Here is a 13282-nt window from a genome sequence, read left to right on the forward strand (position 1 = left end):
AAGAATTGTCTCGGGATGAAATGTTCGGACGTTGAAAAGCGATGCATCGGCAAAGGAAGAAATCGTTCCCGCATCGCAGAACAAGTTGTTTGCTTTGCAATTCGCGAGAGGTAAATCGATTCGAGAGACTCTAAACGGCTGGACATCGGAGCCAAAGTGCACGGAAAGCGTTGATCGCGCGGCGCAATCGGCGAATCGACGTTCCATCAGTCACGATGGAACCGACTTTCCCATAAGGGTTTTAATAGCTCCGTCTGGGTGGGCCCGACAGACATCAGATCTGTTTATTCAGACGCGGAGACGAGCAGACTTAACCGACGCTCCGGGGAAAAAAGGCTAGATCTGACACTCATCTGTTATAAACAAAGGAGTTACATTATCCTCGGCGAAAGGGTCTTTGCGCCTCCATCGGCCGATCTGCATAAAAAGAAGGCCGGGCTCAAAAGGCCGCCGCGCTTTTTCGCCGTGACTCGACACGGAGTTTTAACCCTCGCGCCGGATTGCTCTCTTACTCCGATTTTACTGCACTCCTGGCCACGGTGAAAAAATTATTTTTATAGATTTGTTTGTAATAAAACTCGCCTCCTTGCCTCGGAACAGTCGTCTCCCCCTCCATTCCGTTTTTTCTCGGCCAGAACACGCCGCCGCCGGCGTAGAACGATACTTTATTCCAAGTGCATCGGTTGTTTGTTCCGACGAGAGAATTGTCCGAGCATTCGGGAATACGCAATCTTATCTTTCCCCGAATTTATCTTCGTTGCAAATCTCGCAGATGCATTTATTTCTCGTTCGAATATTCTTATCTTTTGGCTGCGAACTCAAAATGACCGGTTTTATATTCCTTTTTGTTTTAAAGTTCGTGAAATTACGGAGACTCTTTCATGGAAAATGATCGAATAAATATCTTAGTTCAAACGTACGTCGCAGTGAAAACAGCGAAATGTCTGAACGGATAAAGTCTTTTCGTAATTATAGAGGAACACGCGTTGATTGCTTTTAGAGCTCGGTAGCTTTAGCGTTAAAAAGTTAGGTTTTCGTATTTGGAGACGTAGAGGCTTTACGAAATCCGCAGTGTTGAAGATATAGGTGAGTATTTGCGTTATAAATGGTCAAGAATTCGATAGAAACTGCGTTAACACTAGATTCATCGAACTCGTCAAAATGACGGGTCATATTTTTACGATTATTTTTAATTTACGATTATTCGTATCGTAAAGATACATTTATGAGTTATTCATTCAATTTACATGTTACTTACGGCAAATGTTACAATAAGGCTTGTTAAAAATCAGAATAAACGTCTTATTGTTGCTTTTATAAACTAATATAAAACAGCTGTTTTTCGTGCTCCGTAAATATAGCGTTAATTAAGCCGAAACTAGAAAGTTATAATTGAGTCAATTTATATTTCACTCACGGCAAAAATGTTATAGTAACACTTGCTAAAAATCGGAATAAACGTCTTATTGTTGCTTTTATAAACTAATATAAAACAGCTGTTTTTCGTGCTCCGTAAATATAGCGTTAATTAAGCCGAAACTAGAAAGTTATAATTGAGTTAATTTATATTTCACTCACGGCAAAAATGTTACAGTAACACTTGTTAAAAATCGGAATAAACATCTTATTGTTGCTTTTATAAACTAATATAAAACAGCTGTTTTTCGTGCTCCGTAAATATAACGTTAATTAATCCGAAACTAGAAAGTTATCATTGAGTCAATTTATATGTCACTCACAGCAAATGTTACAGTAACACTTGTTAAAAATCGGAATAAACGTCTTATTGTTGCTTTCATAAACTAATATAAAACAGCTGCTTTTCGTGCCCCGTAAATCTAGTGTTAACCCTATTTTGATCAAAGGAGTGAAAAGCATCTTTTAAAACGTTAATTTATTTTCCAAGTTTCTCCCGCTTTTCCTCGATCGACCGTTCGAATTTTCCTGCTACGATTACAAAATGAATTTCGTGGAAATAGGTGTGTACAAAAGATCGGTAAAAATAGCGTCGAAAGCTGGACGAAATCGAAGAAGAAGAAGAAGAAGAAGGATGTATCGAAGAACGCAGGGGATAAGAACGTTGTAGTTTTCTTTGAGCCAGCGTTCGCCGCAATTGCCGCGCGGTATTGTTATTCCTGCAATGAAAAGTTAAAAACAGACCGGCCAGGAATTCCGGTGGGATCGGATCGTTCGCCGTTCGTTCTCCCCGCGATCATCAATGACAAAGTTGACTCGCGCTGAACGAGCTGGGATCGGTCGGAAGATGGATTTTATAGTCGTTTCTGCAGTCCATTACTGCTACGTTTATATCATGTTCTAAACATTCGAAAGCCATAATGCTCTTGCGTTAAACGAAGCCTTGTGCTGACACGCGGTCGTTACTAGTTTCGGAACTAGCAGGGATTACTTGCGGTTTCCATTAAGAAATTAACACGGCCCATTGTGCCCGGCGAATAATCAGCCTTCGGAAATCGTTCGAATCGAGTGACCTATTTTCGATGCTCCGCCATTGCCGATCCTCCGAAGTCATGGCGTCGCTTCTCTCTCTCTCTCTCTCTCTCTCTCTCTCTCTCTCTCGGCAAGATACAATAGAACAAGCTCCTCGGCATTATCAAGGGATGCTTGTGCTTTCGAGCTAAGGGAGAAATATAATTTGTTAAATCTCGCCTTTCCTGGATCGAACGAACCTTGAACTCGGTTAACCCTCGCAGGGCGGACGTCAAGTCAATTTGGACCCAGTGTTACAAACGTTCCATCTAAATTCTAATTTTGTGGCAATCGTACGTAATTATTAACTGTTAACCCTTTGCACTCAAAGCCACTTTAACTGTAAATCTAAAATAATTTTTCTGACCCACGCTGTCTCTATTTTATATGAAATTGAGTCTTGTGACTCATACAACAGTTATACTTTTAACAAGTTTTCAAATCTAAACTTTGTTGATGTAAGAATTATTTTGGAATGTGACATAAACATTTTTTAGCGGTGCCTCGGAGTCACCGCTCGAGCGCAAAGGGTTAAGACGAAAACTAGCAAAATGAAATTAACTAACAAAAGGAAACTAACCAAAGGATTAACTCTGGTCTCAATAAAGAGGTTTCAATAATATACAATTGGAAATTAATCTTAAAGATTTTAACGAGTTTAAAGCCGCGGCTGCCACGAATGCTCGAAAATGTCCGCCTAATAAAAGGTTAATCTTTCCTGTTCCACTGAAACGCGAGGCGATTGTCGAATATTTCACGCTTCCAGCGACACGTTCCGGAGAACTACAGTAATGTCTCCCTAATTGTCGCCCAAATTGTGCACAAAAATCGATAATTTGGGAAGAGGAGATACGATTATTCGAGCCTTGCGGTTTATTTTTATAGTTATAAATTGTCCACAATTATAAAAACGAGCCGCGAGTCTCGAATAATCGTATCTCCGCTCCCCAAATGTTGTCCAATTTAGTGGACAAGGCTCGAATAATCGTATCTGCTCTTCCAAAATTGTCCATTCTCGTGGACAATTAGAGAGACGTTACTGTAGTCCTCGAGGCGGTAAAAAGGTCCGCTTCCGTCGGTTGTCCCGGAACAGCTCTAGGCTCGAGTAAATTGCTAATTACTCTCTAGTCGCTAACGAACCGTCTCGACAGTATTTTCGAAACGGTTTCGGTAATCCCGAATTAACATCTGGGCTGAAGAGGGCTCGTCTACTTGGTCCGCGGGATCGGCTCGACGCTGCGCCATCGCCGAGGACGTGGAAAAGGGGTGAAAGCGCGGCGAACGAGAGGGTTGGACAGGACGAAGACCGTTCAGCGCTATTAACAGCTAATGAAAATTAGCTTTAGTCGGTTGATTGAGCGTCAAATCGTCCCTTTCTTGTTTCGGGAGAGAAGTCCGCCACTGGTGTCGTTAGACCGACGTACTCCCGCTTCGAATTGCACTGTGTCCTCTCCCTCTTCCGTCATCACCCCCTCCGGTGCCTATTTTTTTTCTTCTCTCCTATTCGCCGTTCCACCGATAGGAAATTCCGGGGGCAAGTGCTCGTCTCTTCGGACGAAATTGTTCCCGGATTTCGTGGCCCGAGGAAAATTTGCATAAACGCGTGCTTCATCGAAAATGTTCCGTCTCCCGTTTCCCATTGTGAAATCGCCGCCGCCGCCGCGCATTCGATGCCTCGTTTCGGTTCGGTTTCGTTGGCGTGCGCCGTTTTAAAGCCTACAATTACAGGGTTAATTACGAGAATTCAGGCTACCGGATTTATCCCCGGGAACGGCATCATACGGATTTTCGCGTCGCGTTACCTTCCTTCTCCGGGAACCGGCCGTCGAATCCCGGAGGAGAATTTATAGTGGCCGCATACCGGCTATTATCAATTTCGCACGAGCCATTTCCGCCAGGGGACAAAAAAAAATTCCCATTTTTTCCGCGGGGGTGCGAGCTGCCTCTTACAATGGCCGCGAAAAGGGAATTTAAAAGTATAATCCGCCGCCGGTCCCTGGGAAATACTTTTCACCGTCGAGCGACCACCGTTCGCGCGCGTTCCGTCGAATTTTTCCAAAGGAAAATCGAGGCGAAATCGTCGGCCGCCGGCCGACCGGCGAGTTCTCCGGATTTTTCAGCGAAAAAAATTTCCGTCCCGCCGCCGGGCCGATCGCGTCGCGATTCCCCGACTGGTTTGCGACCGTGGAAAACCGTCTTTCCTTGCGCGGCGCGACGTCCTCGGCCCGAAGGAATCGCGGTCCCCTTTAACCTCTTCAATAGTCCGCGTGACACTCCGGCTCCTAGGTTTCCTTGGCAACCATCCCAATTGAAACGCGTGTCAGAAGTCGGGAGGACGGTGTATAAGAGGGATAAAAAAGGAAAGGAAGCGGGCAGGCGAAAGAGGTCGCGGCTGGAGAGACGAAAAGTGGCGGCAGAAAATCTCAAACTTGGAACCGGCAATTCCAGTCCGCCTTGCGAGGACGCGCCGAGCCTGAATAAAAGCTCGAGACGGTGTTCCCTCGAGACCACGAGGACATACAGAGACACGTGAACGAGCCGCACCGAGTGGTAAATTCGCTGTCGAACACTCACGGCCAGGCAGGAAGAGCGCACTTCGTTATCACTGGCCGATTAACTCCCTGAGAGGCCTCTCCAGCAGCTATTATCATTTCCGGTTAATCCCCCGAGACGCTTCGCGTTCGCGCGGGTGTCTTTCGCTGGCTCGAGGAACAACATTCATTAACGAAAGTGCAAAAGGCTGCAACGAAATCTGCGATCCGCGCGAATCGTCTACGATCGTCGCAGAGCCGGGTGACTCTGAATCGATGTAACATTTTTCTGCGAAGAGAAGTCGTCTACTAGCACGGCGGAGACGACACGGAATACGACAAATGGATCCTCCGCAAAGGTTTGCTCAAGGTATTTGCGAGCTCGAAATTTGCGGCCGAGCGCGAGAGGGAATCAGCCGGAGAGAGCGTACGGATGAGATCAGGCAAGCAACGATGCTTATCTGCGCGAAGAACTCGCCGGGAACGAACTACGGAGGAAACCATTTCCTCCGCTTTTCCGGCATTTCAAAGAAGCAATTTACCGATTTTTCGTGGCGAAGCGACGTCGGGGAAAATTGGCGCACGAGCGGCCAATCAGCGGCGTTTCATGCAGGTCCGCGGGTACGAGTTCAGAAAATTCTTTCGCTCGAATTTCCTTTTTACCCCGGCGTACACCGAAAGTCTCCACTTCGTCCCTAATTTCGGCGAATTATGTGTCGCTCGTTACTCGAGGGCCTTCTTTCTATCTTTCGTGGCACGAATTAAACGATGCGGCAGCGTGCGCAAGCAAAATGCTTAAACTCTCGTCTCTTCGCGGATATTTAACCGTTTGAATCCCAAGCAGCGCGATCGCGCTGTTCAGATTTTATGTCGAGAAAACCCAGCGCATTTCGAACATTGTGGACAACTGACGGTGCGTTACCGATCGTCGAAGCGCGCTCAGATTTACCGAAGCAAGTACATCGCGCAGCTCCTTTCAATGTAAATAGTACATTTTGCAATAGGCAGAATAATACTATAATAATGCAATGATACATTACAAAATACAAATTTTTAATTCATTATTATTGCGCCGCTCGGTATTTCTCGACATAAAATGAAACAAGCGCCGTCGCGCTGCTTGGGTCTTTTCGTACTCGTTTAGAGAAAGCGCGGGGCTCAAACGGTTAATATCGGACGCGGTTCTGAAATATTTCACAGACAGGTTTAATTATAGTTGATATTGTTACGGCGACTTGTCCAAATCAAGTCGTGAAACTGCCCTGTTGTGAACTACTCCTTAACTCTTTTAGTGCCATGCGAAAAAGAGGTGCCTATACGAGAATAACCGGCCGAATTTCACGGTTTTACTAGGGTTTGGGAAAATGCTCGTAAAAACCAAACAAGAAACAATATTTACATGATTGAAAAAGCAGTAAATTAAGGACGAAATAGAGAACAAAACGATGACACTAGATTTTCTATATTCATTGAAAATAATATAAATAACAAAGGTATAAAAGATCGTAAAGAAAGTAAAAGTCCAGTTCTCTCTTACAAAACGTATTTGCACATACAAAAAGTCATCTTTTCATCATAATTTTATATAGATCATTCGTTACAAAGTATATACTTCGCATTTCTGATATATTTTGTAACAAGATAAATAATATTACATAACAAACATAAAAAATAACTCGAAGGTACATGGTAAGCGCCGGACGGATTATCTCCTCCGAAATATGTAATTGTCATAGGTAATATAACATTGCCGAAACAAAATTATGTTGTCATAAATATGTTTGTGATATAATTTTGCATAATACTTCATTATAATAACATAAATATTTATATTTATATTTATATATTGTAAATGTGTAAAATTTTATATATATCGGCTCTGCCACTTCTCGCCAGTGGGGCAAGAGCCGATATATCGGCCTCCGGCACTAAAAGGGTTAAAGAATAATAGAAGATAGGGGTTGCCACGGAAGAGTGTTACCAACGGACAATCGAAGAGTCGAGATCGGACCGTCGAACGGGCAACATTTCAAATTGAAAGATCTAAGATATAATTGTATCGAGTTGTGTTACAGTTAATATTCTTTATTGTAAATAAAATGCCGCGACGCGAGAGAAATGGAGTAATTCGCAACAATATTAAACCGCGAATCGGGAAGGGGTATCGATCGGCCCTTCCGGTGGCAAGGGAAAGCCGATCGCGGCTATTTGGTAAAAAACGTTTGCCAATAGGTCTGGGTTAGGCAGCCGACTCTATAAATAGGTTTCAAATTACTCTCTCGCGCGAGGGCTCGCGTTCGTTAGACGGTGGCGCGGTGTTTTAGCGGCCATTTTGGAAAAATAAACGACACCGCACCGCGTAGGAAACAGATGACTCGGGCTGCGGATGCCAACTCGTCCCCGGAGTGACAGCCGCCGCTCACACGATTGTTTTTCAGTTTACGTTAACGTTTCGTTTTCCTTTCGATACGGTCGTTGAACGAGCCACCATGCTCGCCCTTTATTGCCAATGTGCGGTTATATCGGGCGCCGAAGCCGCTTCCTACGGAATTATTTGATTTTATGAGAGATCTTGCACAGAACATCTCGCCCCTTCGTTTCGCCCCACTCCCGGGACATCCCGGCAAAAACGAAACGACAGAGACCGTCCGTTTTTGCCGCCCCCGCTCTCGTTCCGGCTGTGACAAACGGAGTTGCGGGACAACGCGATGACAGCCGACTCAATCTTCGCACAACGTGCCACAATTTAATGATTCCAGATTTCCTCGCGCTACAATTGCGCCAATGCGATTGCTATCGAAACGTTGTAAATATCGCTGTAACAATGAATTTTTTTAATGATTCCAGATTTCCTCGTGCAACAATTGCGCCAATGCGATTGCTATCGAAACGTTGTAAATATCGCTGTAACAATGAATTTTTTTAATGATTCCAGATTTCCTCGCGCTACAATTGCGCCAATGCGATTGCTATCGAAACGTTGTAAATATCGCTGTAACAATGAATTTTTTTAATGATTCCAGATTTCCTCGTGCTACAATTGCGCCAATGCGATTGCTATCGAAACGTTGTAAATATCGCTGTAACAATGAATTTTTTTAATGATTCCAGATTTCCTCGCGCTACAATTGCGCCAATGCGATTGCTATCGAAACGTTGTAAATATCGCTGTAACAATGAATTTTTTTAATGATTCCAGATTTCCTCGCGCTACAATTGCGCCAATACGATTGCTATCGAAACGTTGTAAATATCGCTGTAACAATGAATTTTTTTAATGATTCCAGATTTCCTCGCGCTACAATTGCGCCAATACGATTGCTATCGAAACGTTGTAAATATCGCTGTAACAATGAATTTTTTTAATGATTCCAGATTTCCTCGAGCTACAATTGCGCCAATGCGATTGCTATCGAAACGTTGTAAATATCGCTGTAACAATGAATTTTCTTTTATTAAATTATTCAACAATAAAATTTGTAAGTAAATCTGTAACAATAAAAATGTTGATTTCTTGTTTGTAGGTTTTCCGAACAAACTATGAATACGCAAAGATTGTGTATTGCAATGCTGCAGAATTTGAAAATCGATGTTAAGAAACGTATTTAATCAATAAAAAGAAATAAACAGACTTTACTTTCAATTATTTGCATCGTTCACTATTTATTCAAGTAAACTAAAATGCTCGAGCACTGTAATTCATTAAAATTCATTTAAAGGTGCTGCCACACACAATTTGAAATATAGAATTAGCGTCACCGTACGTAGTGGCGAAACGGTCAAACTGTTAGGCAATATCGACTGTCGGTAAATTCGCTAAAAGTCTGAGCGGTTTGCTACTTTACCAGTTGGCACTGTATGGACTTCGAACTATGTTTTACTTTTTCTCCACAAGAGGCGTCGTAATCATCGAGATGTGTGGACCCTGTAGAACTGTTTAAAAACATCAAATATTGCAAAGCTAGGGCATAGAAAACTAAACCAAGGGCACAGAACGGATCGGAAGAATCTGCTGGATCCATATCGTGTAAGAAATCCAAACAACAACAACGCAGAATGTTATTAGTTAAGAATAATAGGTAACTAAACTTCAAAGAGTAATTAATTATGTTTTGCAATGTGTTCAGTTGGTTTCTTTACACTATATCGATGCAGCGGATTCTCCTGAACAGTTTTATGCCCTTGGTTTAGATTTTTATGCTCTAATTTTGCTACAATTAATGTTTTTATACGGCCCTACTTCGTGCACAAGTGGGCGATCGTGGCGCCGCGCGTGGAGAAAAACTGAAGCTCTATTGAACGTCCAATTGGGTAAGTGGCGAGACGCTCAAACTCTTAGCTAAAATCGACTGTCGGTAAGTTGGCTAACAGCTTGAACGTTTCGCCACTACCCGAATTGGCGCTGTACGAACTTCGAACGGAGCTTCCAAAGATTGCCACTGGCGGCGTCACTGTCGATTCAAATTGCCTGCTGCGTCGGTAACTGTTTATCAGTTTGAGCGTTTCGTCGCTACATCGAGTGGCGCTACTTTAAGATCTCAGTTTTTACGCCAATTTCGAATGCACTATTGGTGTCATTAATGATTCTATCCAATCATTCAGAAATTAGCCGATATAAATCTTTCGCAATATTAAAATAAATATCGAATACGATATCGGTAACGCTAAAGTGACTGGACGTTTTGAAATCTTATCTAGATACAAGAGTTCACCCGAAAATAAATATCCTTCTCTGCGGTTGTGAATTCGAACCTTGTCCTATTTCTACGTGTTTGAATAATAAATTATGGAAACTAAATTGAAGGAGATGGACACAGCTGGTTGCTACTAGAACAAATGAAAATGGCTCGCTTCCTCGGGGGACAATAAATTCTCCCTAATTTTCCTTCAGCCTGTAAACGAAAATGGACAATTTGGGAACAGGAAATACGACTATTCGAGGCTCATTTTTATAGTTGCCGATCGTCAACGATTATAAAAACGAGGTGCAAAACCCGAATAATCGTATCTCTTCTTCTCGAATTTTTGTTTACAAGCTGAAGGAAAATTAGGAAAAATCTCCCGTATTATCGAGGACGCCTATGCAAATGATCAGGTAATCCTCTCGACAGCACGCAATCAGGCCATCTTACGAAAGTTCTTTCTCAAAGAAAAAGAAGAAAGATAAGAAAAAACGTTATTTCATCGACGAATGACTCCGGACTGTTCTTCCATGTAATAACCACTGACGCTTCAGGAACGATTTTTTTTTTTTTCCCCGTCGGGGCAGCAACGCCGCTCTTGATTCGCCCGTATCTTCATCAAGCGAGCGCGCCGACCGCAGGTACAAATTATTTCATTACTGCTCCTAATTCCGTGGCTGGACGTTAAAATCTTAGCCGGTCGCACCTGTACGACCCGGTAAAACGAAAAGGAACTGCCGCTCGTTCCGAGCGGGAACATAATTTCCTGAAAATGGCGCCGGCTTTGAGCGGAGAGCTCGGTACCGAAAATGACAAATCACGCTCCGAAACGATCAAGATATCAATGTCGCTTAGAACTCGGACGAGGAGGACAAAGAACGAAATTAAGAGTCCGAGGACAAGCTGCCAGGCCGGCAAAACCTGAAGAGGAACCGAGAAAAGAAGCGACTTGCGACGAAGCGGCGGGGAGTGGAGGGACGTTGGGCGAGGGGTCTCGGGCAATTAAATAATGACCGGTTAGGTGAATTAGCCGGGCGAGGATTAACAAAAACGTTTTACGCGAGAACGATCGATCTTGTCACTGTGAATGAGAAGAAGCTGTCCGGCTCTCCCGGTAATTACTTCCTTTCGTTAAGCCCCGGTTGCCCCGTATCGGCGTGGAATCTGCCGCGCGGATCGACCGAACCGGATCATCGATAGTTCTCTCGACTCGTGGACTCCCTTAGCCAGGGCTCCCTCTCTCTCTCTCTCTCCCTTTTTCTCTCGCACCTACGGCCAGGCCACTCTTCGTGCAACCCGCTAATTTTCCTAATAGATTAAGCATCGGAAGAGGTTGTCATTTCGCTGGCACGCTAAGTGAGCCCGAGCGCCGTGCACCATTGTTTCACAAACAAAAGACGGCCGCTTTGCGAGTCATGGCGGCGCTCTTTGAACGCCCCTCGACCAATCGCTGGAAGCCTTTAGCGAGCGCCAAGTACAAAAGAAACCGGCCCCGGAGATGATTGAGATTTTCTGTCTGGGCTGAACGAGTCGTGCGTGTTCCACTTCCCTCCCCGGCCGAGGGGAAAACAGCGACGGACTCGAGCACCGGGGAACAGGGAAATCGGAAACATCGAATTAAATCCCTCGGATCGATGAAATTCCTCTCGACGCGATCGTGAAGCGTGAACCTCGATCTCTAGGCCGCGCGCGCACACGGGAATTATCCGGAGGCTGTAAAACGTCTCGTAGAGAGCTCGGGATACGTCGCGTTTAAATCCTGCTAATGCTTTCGAGTCCTTATCCGGCCGTTATCGGGATCGTAAAGATGCTAATTACCGAATACGTCAATTCATTCGGCTTGTACGTCGCGGCCGCGCGTGGACGTCTCTCGATAAACGCGGTCTTGTTACTCTTAAAAGCCGATGCAAACTAATCGGTTTTAGTGCTCGGCGCCGCCGTTCCACGGTTAAGTAGAAAATCGTTTGCTCGAAAGTCGGACAAGATCGAAATGGAAAGCGATCGTTTCGTCGTAACTCGGACGAAGCGTGTCCACACGGTTCTCTTCCGCGGAGCCGCGCGATTACGGGGAGCTGGACGACACCGGGTCACCAACACCGAATTTTCGCATGCGTATCGAAGTTGTCTCTCGGACCACCCGAAAGAACGATTCCATCGGCGACCGTTCAGGCTCTTCCCACTCGAAGTGATACACGCCGGCTTGGCGGCGCAAAAACCGCCCGGCACCAACGCGAATCGCAGAAGAAATACAAAGTGAGAGTATTTCAAGCGTGAATCACTTTTTCGCCAGCGGATTAATTAAATACAAAGGAAACCGGCGTAGTTCTCTAGTTGCCGTCGCAAAAAATCGACCGATTGTTACTTACCGCCGGGAAATGCGGGACGGGGGGAGAGAAACGATCACGGGGCGTTATTGGCCGGAATTATCGGCGTTGCGCCGTGAAATTTCACCTATTCTAAACTCGAACAGTTCTCGGTCGGTGTTGCATAATCTCCCGAAATGCCAAGCTAAGCCCGCGCGCGTTCCGCAAGCTAGAAAAATCAGCCGCTTTCTTCATTTAGGTGCCGCAACGCGTTCGATTTCTTTCCGTTTCTGTTGCAAAATGCAAAGCTGAAATGGCCGAATCTCGTCTTTATGCAACGATATTCGTTAATTTCTAGAAACGAAGTCGGTTCGAAATCGGTCTTCGAAATCGGTACGATCTTTCCGAAAATCGGTGGACAATCTTCCTTCTTCGACGAGAATTTGGCGGCGTCATCGGCGGTGCCTTTGCTTGCCCCTTCAGTTTTTCAAGCCAGGCCAACGTCTACTTTAAGGGGCCCCGAGATTGCTAATTGATTAATCATGATCTCCCGGTCAGCCATTCTCTTTTTAATCTATTTCCTCGTTTCTCTCGACTCCTTTCACCCTGCGTAGACTTGTCCTTGAGATTAATCGAGGACGATCCGGTAAAAAGCAGCAACATGACCGGCGCTTCTCCTTTATCCCTTTCCCTACGCCACCTTCTAAACCACCTTCGTCTTGGTAACAACGAATTCACGGGGTCCACGCGTTCGATGTTTACCCAATGTTTACGTCGTGCACCGCGTCGGACACGTACGGGCGACACTAATCTTTAGACCAATTTTGAACATTCATTTTCGTTGGAACATGCTCGAACAAACTGAATTCGACTAGGATGTTTCGGATGCGAAAGAGTTCCGACGTCGTCCATTGCGATAAATTTTAACTTTCTAGCTTCGGCTATTAATTAACGCTATATTTACGGAGCACGAAAAACAGCTGTTTTATGTTAGTTTATAAAAGTAACAATAAGACGTTTATTCCGATTTTTAACAAGTGTTACTGTAACATTTTTGCCGTGAGTGACATATAAATTGACTCAATTATAATTTTTTAGCTTCGGCTATTAATTAACGCTATATTTACGGAGCACGAAAAACAGCTGTTTTATGTTAGTTTATAAAAGTAACAATAAGACGTTTATTCCGATTTTTAACAAGTGTTACTGTAACATTTTTGCCGTGAGTGACATATAAATTGACTCAATTATAATTTTTTAGTTTCGGCTTAATTAACGC

Source organism: Megalopta genalis, chromosome 7 (assembly GCF_051020955.1).
Source record: "Megalopta genalis isolate 19385.01 chromosome 7, iyMegGena1_principal, whole genome shotgun sequence".
Classification (NCBI taxonomy): Eukaryota; Metazoa; Arthropoda; class Insecta; order Hymenoptera; family Halictidae; genus Megalopta; species Megalopta genalis.